We start from the raw sequence: 11478 nt of genomic DNA, 5'->3' as shown, positions 1-11478 counted from the left end.
CGCACGGGTAGTAAATTATAAAATCTAATCAACATATTCAATTTTTCTCATTCAAAAGGAAGAGAAGTTAAATGCTAACTTTGGCACAGTGAAATGCTAAAAAAACTCAAGACACACCAAAATCACGTTTTCACACTAACAAATAACTGATGAAATAGTCTTTAGCTTAGGAAATAGTCTTTACGAAAATTAGCTGAAGGATTAATATGAGTTACTATTATAATTTTAAAGGTGAATTTAAATCTGACTTTAAATTCCAGGATCAAATTAAATAATGATTTTTGTATACAAAGAAGCCAAAAGCCCAAGAAAACAACCAAAGTGAATATAAACATGCTTCTCTGTTATAGGGTAAAGCTCGATTTTTGGGAGTATACCTCTCCGGGCCCAATATTTAAAAGAATGTTTCCAAGAAAACGATTTAGCTTTAACAAAAAACTGTTGGAAACAAGATGTAGCTTCACTGCTTCAGCCTTTCTTGTTGAATGTTGAGTTTTGGTTTGGGAGTGGGAGACTAGCGAAGTGGTTCCTTGAGAATCCATGTAAACAGTTCTGATTGGTTGATTCTCAAAGGAGGGGATCGCCAACAGTGCTTGGCCTCGTTTTTAATTTTTAAGGGAAAGGGAAAGGGAAAGTGAATGAAGAAGAGGAAGAGGCTATCTCTCTCTGCCTTATAGCTTAAGACACACACTGCCTCCGTTGTTCTCTCTTTCTTCCCCCAACCCAAACCTTTTCGATCCGGTTTTCCTCCATCCAGTTCCTACGTCTCTTCAATCTTCGCCAATTTCTTCCTTCATTATTCTGAGATAACCAATCGCTAAGACCCCACCTGAAATCCTAACCATAGCTATTCGAAATCGTCATCTGAGAGCATAGCGACGGTGACGACGCTGGTTAGTTCACCGGTGAAATATTTTATCGACACTTTTTTCTGGTTTGCTTCGTGGAACTCCATCTCGCGCCGGCTTTCTAGAAAAGGTGAAGAGTCTCTCTCTCTCTCTCTCTCTCTCTCTCTCTCTCTCTCTCATACTCCCAAACCCCATCTCTTCAACCCTGTTTTCCAGCTTCTGATTCATATTTCTCTTCGGTCTTGGCCAGTTTCTTCGCTCATGGAAGCACAAAAACGGAGGTACTCGCCCACGGAACCTGATCGAAAGGGCTGAAACTAGATCAAGCTGAGGATTCTCAGAGCAGTGGTGAAGCCCTTATAGCTATTTTTATAATATATTCTGTTGTATTCTCTGATTCATTTGTGTTTTCATAGTTTTTTGGTGTCTTGATTAGTTGGTTATATGTAAATAATACTGGGAATAAATTGCTTGGATGTTTTAGTGTTTGGATCTGTTGATTCTGTTTGAATTAATATAGCACAAAATATCTTACTATATATATATATATATATTATGCCGTGTTTGCAGTTGTGTGAATATTTTATTTTGTCTATTTGATGTGAATCTTTCGTGTTTTTTCGATCTGTTTTTGCTTCCTTGGTGGAAATGCAAAAAATTTTGTCTCGATTTGCGCCAGGATTATTGCAGGTGGCAGTGATATTCCTTCCCTTTTTTATGTGTTTCACAGAGATCCAGAAATCCTGTAGGTAACGCCATCTATAATCCTCAACTTTTCTGCTGCCCCCAGAGCTACCGTCAATCCAATGTGCTTGAAGCCTATACCCGCCTTCGAAAAGTCGCGAAGTAAGCGTTCCTTACCCATTTCCTTCATTTCTTTATTCAAATTTTTATCTCAATGAATTAATTTATTGATATGTGTTCTATATGTGATCTATTTTTATCCAATGTTCTATATTGTTGTTGTTCCGCATTGTCCAATGGTTGTCGTTTTGTTCTTGTGTTTTATTTTAGAAATCGAGATTATTGTTTTTAAAATGAAAATATGTATTTTTAAAATTTTAAGTTTTTAATTATTTTATATTTTTTATTTATGCCGGACCAAGTCAATCGATTGAATCAACTACCTAATGATGTAATAGTCTGATTAGTTTGATTACCAGTTTGGTTTTCAACAACTATTAAGTCAATGGTATGTTTTACATTTTTTTTCTTTTTTTTTTAAAAAAAAATATTCAGAGAACTTCAGTACCTCAGGTAAATATTCTAAATTTTCATAGTGGAAGACATTCATAATACAAATATGTATGTTAAAATTTTTAAATGTGACAATTCTTATATGTGATAATGCAGCTGTTTGTTGGGTGGTGTTGTAAAGTCTTTAGAAGCTGAAATTACAACAGAAGAAAGAAAGATAATGTAGCCTGTTATAAGAATGACTAACATATGTGAAAAATAAATACATTATTTTTTTACTTCATGTTTAAGTAAGCTTTTATGAAAAAAAAATAATAGTACAATGACAAACATAAAATGATAGATGAACGATATTTAATGAAAACAAAGGATTTTTTCGATGGTAATTTATCAATTTCAGTAGAGTATTAGAAATTTTTTTTTAGGTGAATAAAATATAATGAGTTAGCAAATTTTAGTTAATATTTAGAACCGTTTGATTTAATGGAACTCTAATAGAAAGGTCCATCGAATGCCCTAACAAATATGTAATGTCCTAGTGTAGTTATAAAAGTAAAAATATAGAATTGCAAACAAATAGAATCAAATCAGCCCCTATGCCATACAATTTTGGTGAATTGTTCAGTTATTCAAATAGCAACTTTTATTAGAATTTGCGTTTTTTTTTCGGAAAAAATAATTTTGCTCAATAAAAGAGAAATAACATTAAAATTACAGTTATATTTTTTCAATATTAATATGATATATTGAGGATATAGAGGAATAGTGAAATAGAATGACGAAACAAGAGTTAAGGAAGTTTTTTAAGAAAATTTGGCCAAAGATTTTCCAATTTTGTGTACTAGTGTCTTGTTGATATTTAAGATTAAGACAGTATTTTTTTGCTTATCTGTTGTTTACTAAAATAAAAGAATTAAAAATATTGATAAATTATAAAAATAAATTAAAATGTAATAATACAATGATTTAAAAATTATATTTACTTTATTAGCATTAGTGCCGTAACCTTGTTAATTTCATTCAAATTGTAAAAATTTGGAAGATAAAAATTTTGATATTTGGGTGTAGTTGAATTATAATGACTTTTTTCTAAAAATTTAGCATGTAGTTAAAAAAAAGATTTATCATAATTTTTTTATGTCAATGTATTCAAGACTTTTACTAACGCCGTATATTTTCTATTTTTTTAGGATTGATTTTTCTTTGGTTACTATGAAAGTAGTATATATTGAATTTTTATTTTATATTTTTTAGTTATCAATGTTTTTACATTTTTATATATTGATTGTTTGTATAAATTGTTATTTTGTATAAAAAGGAGAGTTGAATTTTGTGTAAAATTTTTGTTATATAATTTAATATTAGATATCGATTTCGAATTTAAAACTATCCTAAAGGAACAGTGTTTTATTTTTAAAAGCTAAAACATAATGAAACGAAAGTAACTTTGAGAAAGCAATCTTTTGTGTGAAAAAAAATATATGTTTATATGATATATTTTATATTTTATATGATATATTTTATATTTCATCAGCCAAAAATTTGAAATTATCATAAATAAATGTATCCAAAACTTTTGTCTCTGAACGTCCCTCTCATTTCTTTATGTTTTGGCTATTAAAAGAAAAATTTGTTAATATGATTCTATCATATCTTCATATTTAACGTCAACTTTGTTTATTTGTTTCTTCATGGTAATTTGGAATTTCGAACCTATGTTTAATATTAATTTATATATTAATAGCACCACACGAAATTCAACTTTCTTTTTAAATTTTATTGAATACAACAATTTCTGCAAACAATCTATACATCAAAATATAAGAGTTTTGGTAATGAAAAAATATAAAAATTTTTTTGATAATATATCATTTTCATAGTATTTAATGAAAAATTAATCCTAAAATAGTACACAATAGGTAGCGATTTATAAATTTTGGTGTACGTTGCATGCAAAAGTTATGGTATATCATTTTTTAAACTGCTTGTATTCTAAAGAGTTAGTCTCTGTTATAAGTATACTCAAGTGTAAAATTTTTCTATCTTTTAATTTGTTACTATTTGAAAGAAATTGTTGGAATCATACTGCTCACATGTTAATAAATTTAGTATGATTATTGATTAGTAAGTTAATTATAATTATTTTATTTTTTTTGTGAACAATTGGAATTAAGGAAGAGACGAGTACTGTCTTAGACATTAATGAGATACTAATTGAATAATTGGAAGATCTTTGGCTAAATTTTCTCGAAAGGTTTCATAGATTATTGTTTCGTCACTTTCTTCATCCCTATCCTCTGCATGTTTTATTAATATTAAAAAATTGTTATTGTAATTTCATTATTATTTTTATCTTTAGCAAATTTATTTTTCTCAAAAAAGATTGACGTAAATTTTAGTTGAAGTTGCTATTTGAATATTTCAACTATTTACCATAATTGTATAGCATAGGAGGGCTTGACCTGATTCAATTTTTTTTTTGTAATTTTATGTTTTTACCTTTATAGTTATATCAATATGATACCTATTCAATGGAATATTAGTTAGAACTTTGTATGAAGATTCCATTTAATTGGAAATGTTTTAAATACTTACAGAAATTCCCTTGCTCACTATATTCTATTCCCTTACTCCACTCCCTATTAATTGATTAACCACACTAGAGTTAGTGAATTATAATCAGTAAATCAGATTACATCCTTTGTCGTCATTAAAAGTTGTCCATCAATTATTATTATATGTTTGTCATTGTATCATTGTTTTATTTGCTAATAGCTTTTTAAAAGTAAAATAGGAGATGGTGTATTTATTTCGTACAAGAAATTTAGATATATCTCTCGGGGTTCTGATTCTACACTCGACGCTACTTTTGGATAACCAACAGAAGTCTCCCAGGCCACTCCTGTTTTTTGTAAACTTGCTTGCTTTCTTTAAACACTTGCTTGTTTCAAAGGTAATGTTTGCCTCTCTGTTTTTTGTCATCATTGTCTTATCTACCTTGAAGTAAAGTAGCTTTGTTATTTGTTCATTTTGTTGTTATCCCATATTGATGTGAGTAAGTTTGTCCATGCATGCCATTCTTGTTTCAATTCATGAATAGATGAAGGTTCTTCCTGATGATTTGATTGCTAGTTTCGAATAATGTATAGATTCATGTCAAGGACAACTATGCTAGTTATCTTAAAATCTCTAATCTACCATAGCTTTTTTATTGTTTTAGCTATATCGAATTATCGATCATGGTTGTTAGAAGCCATTAATATGTTCTATTTTATTATATAAATAGAAAAGATCACTTAATTAAAAAATGATGATTTGTTTAAAAGTAAGATTTTCCTGAGAAACTAATTCTAAAGATTTTCTCGGTATCACATTAATTATGTTGTTATGAATAATTACTTTTTAATAAAATTCTTGTTTTACAAATTATATTCAAATACATCTATAATTAATTAATTATATAAGTATTTTTTAATAGAAGAAAAAAAAAGGTTTATCAAAAGAACAAGTGGACGGCTGGACACATGAAATGAAAGTATGAAACTAATGCTCCTGAATCCTGATGGCAATTGGTTTGGCATTTAATTGAATTGGGAAAAAAAAATAGGAAAATTTATGTCAAATTATTAAAAACAGGAGTCACAGTTAAATTTATTTTCTATTAATAATCTGTGGGGAACTTTTTTTTTTTAATTCAGCGAAATTTCGTATCGAGTACGTTAATATTAATACAACAAACAAGCAAGTTAAAAAGAATTTAATACTTGATCTTGGTACGAATGTTTTAATTTTATTGATGTGTCTGAAGAAGAATAATTGTACTAATTTATTATACTCGGAAGACACCTTAGTATAATATTAACGATCTAATAAAGATCAGTAAATTCCTATTGACGGCTCTTATCTTTTATGAAATGATGCGCCTTTGACAATACAATAATATATAACGCTCAACATGTTTAGAAGCAATGAAAAACATTGTTTTGTTGATATTATTACCAGTATTTGATATTGAATTATTCATAGCATTATTATACTCTCCCTATTCCCTATTCTCTTCACTTGCTTTTCCCATCAAATTGTTTTAGGATAACGAATTAGTTAAAAATCTTTTATTTTATTAGCCTAATTGCTCCTTTGATTATGGAAAAAATTCTTTATTAATATACTTCTTTTCTATGATCGTCACTCCGTAATAAAAAATAGCTAATAATTAAGCCTCATAACAAGAATAAATAATCTATTTACGGAAAAGCTTTTCTCGCGCTTCAAACATTATTATATTAATATATTTTTAACATCTAATTAGATGAGATAGTTATTCAATTAAAACAATAAAAATTTGTTACACCAATAAAAAATTGTTGTTTTTGTTTTTCTATAATTAGAGTTGTTTACTTCTGTCCCTTTATTATTTAAATCTAACTGAATCTTTATCTTCAAAAATAAAAAAAAAGTCCGATCCAATAAAAATGTATTGACCTTATTTAAAAATAATATAAAAAGATTTTTTTGATTCTTAAGATTTGAATCGACATGAACATCAAGTGACACTGCTACTATAACTGCGAACAATAATTTTTCATTCATATGATTTTTTTATAAAAGTTATTGTTAAATAAAAAATTCATACTTTATAACATTTAGTCATTTTATTTTTTTAAATGAACTCATGACACATTACAGAATTCCGAAAAAAAATCTAAAGAAATAAGTGAAATAGTATTTGTTAATACAATCAAAATTATAAATAATCATGTCATGTTAATTTTTAGGAAAGAAAAAATAAAAAATAATAAATCAAATTAAATAATTTTATTTGAGTTGGAAAAGTAAATTATAATAATGTAATATTGTCATGTTTGTAACATTAGGTTTTAAATCTTTATAAGTTTAATAATTCATGTTATGCATAGATGAATTAAAAATTTATAATTTTTTAATTTTGATTTTTTCAATTATATGAATTAAAACTTCTGAAATGTAAGAAAAAAAAATATAAAACACATATATAGTATATGTTGTTCTATTTTATTAATTTATTAAAAAAATATTAATTCTAATAACATAGTTATGAATTAAAATAACATTATTTAAATTTAAAATTATTATTTTAGTAAAATTTTTTATTTGAACTCATTCAGGCTTCAGCATGTTATGCATGTAATGTTGAAGTAATTCAGTCATTAATATAATTTTAAAATAAATAATATTAATTTTTATATTTTAATAATGTCAAACTATATATGATTTATACTGTATGTGTGCATAAATTCATAAAGAAAAAGTGGCAACATCAAAATAATAGTGATAATATTAATTTTTTAATTTTAATAATAACAAATATTCATATTATTTTTTTGTATTTTACGGTATTTTCCAATTCGATAGGTTAAGGGTGGTATTGAGCTTTATTTAAAAGTTTGTCGTTGGCTAATGAGTTATTGCATGTACAAGGTGGGATTCGAACCTGCAACAATTACTTAAGCGGATTAGTGAGCAAACACTAGAGAAACTCAACTTGGTTTATAAAATATTCATATATTATTTAAAAAATATATCAATTCGAAACAAATAAACAATTGTTAACATATTATTGAAACAATAGTTCTTCATTATTTGTTAATAGTTCATCAAAGTTTGGATTTTTTTCTAAAATAAAATAAAAAAATTTCTCTAAACAAAATTTTTAAACTTTAATTTCAAGAATATGATTTTTTTTTCATTAAGGGTAAGTTCGTTGCATCCGATGAATTTTATGTTGAGTTTCCAAAATAAAATCATTCTTGATGGAGAATAGAATTCAAAATCACAATTTCATTCTCTAACTTCGTTCTCATGCTTGATATTTGTTCTCTACAATGTCAATGAATCTATTGTCATGCATTTATTATGATAGTGAAATAGCATGATGAAAAAGGTTCTATTGTTTTAGATTTGGACAACCGATAATTACTTATATGATACTGAAGGTCAACAGTCTAACAGTGTTGAAGAATTTGATATTGCATTCTGTTGGACAATATTACAGTAACAGACAAAAAGAATGAAAAAATTTATTACAGATATCGGACTGAAATAGATGACAGATTGTTTTATAAAAAGTATATAATTTGGCTCTATTTATAGTATGTTTATTAGACTATAGTTGTAAGAAATATTTCTCTTGTTTTAAATTAGGTATTGGTTACATAACCATGAGAACGTACGTTTTACAATGTCTTGACACAAATGGGAGTGTGGCGAATTTTCCTTAATGCAAAAAAAAAGAATTGTATTTTAAAAATTAAAGTTCAAAAATCTTATTTAGAGCATTAATTATTTTTTTATTTTATTTTAGAAAAAAAATTCAGTAATGGATACTAAAATTATTAAAGTCAAAATCAAAGATGACTTCATCTGCAATTGATCATATCTTGTGTGTGTAAAAGATAAATTTTGACTAATTATATTATATAATTTAATCAAAATATTATTATTACATATAAATATTAGAATACATTTAAATCCGTCACTCTCCTTTAACATTGTCATTATTTTAGGCACATACACTCATTACATTATTATTAATTCACTAACATTATACCCAAATAATAGAATTACAATATTTACTATTATTATATTTTTTAATTATGATGTTTATAATCTCCTTTAGAGAAGTGTATTGTATTATCAGTCTGTCATATTATTGTATAAAGTTATTAAATCTTTTTTTTTTTTCAAAATTCAACCTCTGATAACTATTACCATCACTGATATTATATTCAGTTAATCATTCATTTATGTTGAAGATTATTTGTTCCAATCATGCATTATATTCTTCTAACATGAATTAAGTAATCACTTCAAAATCTTTCACCAAAACACTTATATTAGATGCTATACTTGCAAACTCACGTAATAAAAGTAGTGCTACTTTCAAAAAAATCTAAAAATCAACAAATCTAATCAAAATTAGTTTTCTGAAAATTACAAAAAAATAAATGTTACCATACAAATTGTCAAAGCTTTAGAATCTTTGAAAGGAAAAATTTAGGAGACTAGTAACTTTGTTAAATTCTGCATGTAACCAGCAAAAAAAAAATGAGTCATTAGATAAAATTTCATACTAATTTCACACTATTAAAATCATTATTAATGACTATTTAATGACTACAAATTACAAAAATTGTTAGTTCTAACATTGCTCTTTTTAAAAATCATAACTATCTGTCCCGCTTCCATTTTGAATTTGGGACTAAAAATCTTCAAAAAGCAACATCTCATGGTTTACTTTACCCTTAGAAAAAATAGGGAATAAAACAAAATAGAAACTGAAGGGTCAGTGAATAGGGTCTATCATATGCATGCATATCTGTAAATGAATTAATGCATATATGCAGAAGAGAGAGAAGTGGGGGATTCTGCCGGCACCATATCCGCCGGTAATCAGCCGTCAGCAGGATAGAGGCGGCAGGCGTGGCTTCGTCATAGGGAAAGGTGGGTCCCATAGAGTCACACGCAAATGTTTTCTTGTTCCTAAAAAGAAAGGAAGACAATTATTATATACCCACCAAAACAAACATAGCTTGAAAATGATCATTCATATTTGATTCCGTCGCTCACTCACTTGTCCTTCTCATCCAACTACATTAATTTACCATGCACCACCCACCATTTCCTATTCCGATTATGTTCAGGGTTTAGCTAACGGAATTACTCATATAAAAATATTTCAAATATCATTTTTTAAAATATTTTTCATTAACTAAAATTTAATATATATAATCAACTAAAAATCTTATTTTTTTTGTCAAAATTAGATTGAACAAATTGGTTTGGTTAAAAAATTTATGAACTAAATTTTAAATTGGTTTAAATTAATATTTTTTTATAAAAAATAACTATAATATCTCTATTATAAAAAATTATTAAAATCTTTTATTTAAATTTAAAATTAATATTTTAATAAAAATTTTCATTTGAACCCACTCAGCAAGTTATACATGTAACGTTGAATTAAGTCAGCCATTAACCATAATTTTAAAGGAAATAATATTAATATTTTTATTTTTTAATAATGTCAAACTATTTATGATTTATATTGTATGTGTCCATAAATTCATAAAAAAAAGTGACAATATCGAAATAAAAGTGATAATATTTATTTTTTAATTTTAATAAATAATCAAATATTCATATATAATTTAGAAAAAATATCAATTCAAAACAAATAAACAATTGTTAATAAATATCTACTATTGAAACAATAATTCATCGTTAAATAGTTCATCAAAGTTTTCCAATTCGTTACAAGCTCACCAATACAAGTTATCATGATTCATGACTCAGCCACATATTCCATTCTACTATAATATCCTTTGCGTCTTTTTCCTATCTTTTTATGGGCTTTTTTGTCTTTACGCACCATGCAAAACGACAACAATTTTACTTGCCACCGATCCGTACATGATAGACTGCTGTATCATTAGAGTAGCTAGTACATGTGAAAATTTTTTAATACTATATTTACCAATAATGATTAATAATTAATTAGTTTCTAAGTGAGATCTACTCTAATAACTAATTATTTGGCCCACTATTATAATTAACCCCTGCTTGTTCATTATGTTTTTTTAAGGTTTCATTTTTTTATATGTATTATTTAGTACAAGATTCTTTTGCACCGATGATATGTAATTAAGTGTTATTATTTATGCAAATAAAAATAATTTAGATATATAATGGAAAATTGACAAACAATGCATAATTAAATGTTAAATAAATCATTTTATCCTAAAAATGTATAAAATAAAATAATTTTTTTAAGAGTTTTGTTTGTCTTTGTCTCAAATATGTCGTTGCAAGACAAGGGGAGGAAGGGTTGTGTGTGAGACTGGTAAAAGATAATAATGATGTACTTGCAAAAGTACAAAGATTCTGAAATAATATGTCAGGTTTTTGTGTACAGTGTTTATTATTTGACTAATTTTATGGTGTTTATAAATTGTTGTTTAAATTTTGTTTAATTTATTTTTTATAATAAATTTTAATTTTATAAAAATTATTTATTTTTATATTTTTTAAAGTAAACAATAATTTTTAATTTTTTTTAATAAATAAACACCATCTTTTAAACATCATAATATTCACCTTATTATTTTGCAGGATTTGGATAAAAGTCCATAGAATTGGCCCATATTTTGTACATAGACCAAGCAGATTGAAACCATAAATTGTAATACTATATTTATGAAACTTCGAATTAAATTCTCAACCTCCTCTCATTGAAATGCATCGGAAGCATTAAGTTGCATGCCTACATATATTAGTCTCTAAATTATGGTGATGGATGGTGAGAGAAAATGCATATGCATTTCAATTCTATTACTCATTTCTATGCTGATCACCGGATTGAAAGGAAAAATATTTTTTAAAAAATAAATGTAGAAAA

General features: G+C 26.3%; 1 long non-coding RNA gene across 3 annotated transcripts; it reads left to right on the top strand.

The window, feature by feature from the left end:
- Positions 1–133: 133 nt before the first annotated feature.
- On the top strand, positions 134–11348 carry LOC127744870 (uncharacterized). 3 transcript variants are annotated; one of them, XR_008006117.1, is made up of 4 exons: positions 134–978; positions 1099–1196; positions 1579–1694; positions 11193–11348. It is a non-coding gene; the product is annotated as an uncharacterized LOC127744870 (long non-coding RNA). The 3 variants fall into 3 exon arrangements; XR_008006118.1 differs by lacking the exon at positions 11193–11348 and adding an exon at positions 4840–5162; XR_008006116.1 differs by lacking the exon at positions 11193–11348 and adding an exon at positions 2202–5073 and having other exon boundaries at positions 196–978.
- The last annotated feature ends 130 nt before the right edge of the window (positions 11349–11478 follow it).

The sequence above is a fragment of the Arachis duranensis genome, chromosome 2 (assembly GCF_000817695.3).
Source record: "Arachis duranensis cultivar V14167 chromosome 2, aradu.V14167.gnm2.J7QH, whole genome shotgun sequence".
NCBI lineage: Eukaryota > Viridiplantae > Streptophyta > Magnoliopsida > Fabales > Fabaceae > Arachis > Arachis duranensis.
The sequence above is the reverse complement of the archived record's forward strand: the minus strand, read 5'-3'. Positions and strand labels throughout refer to the sequence as shown.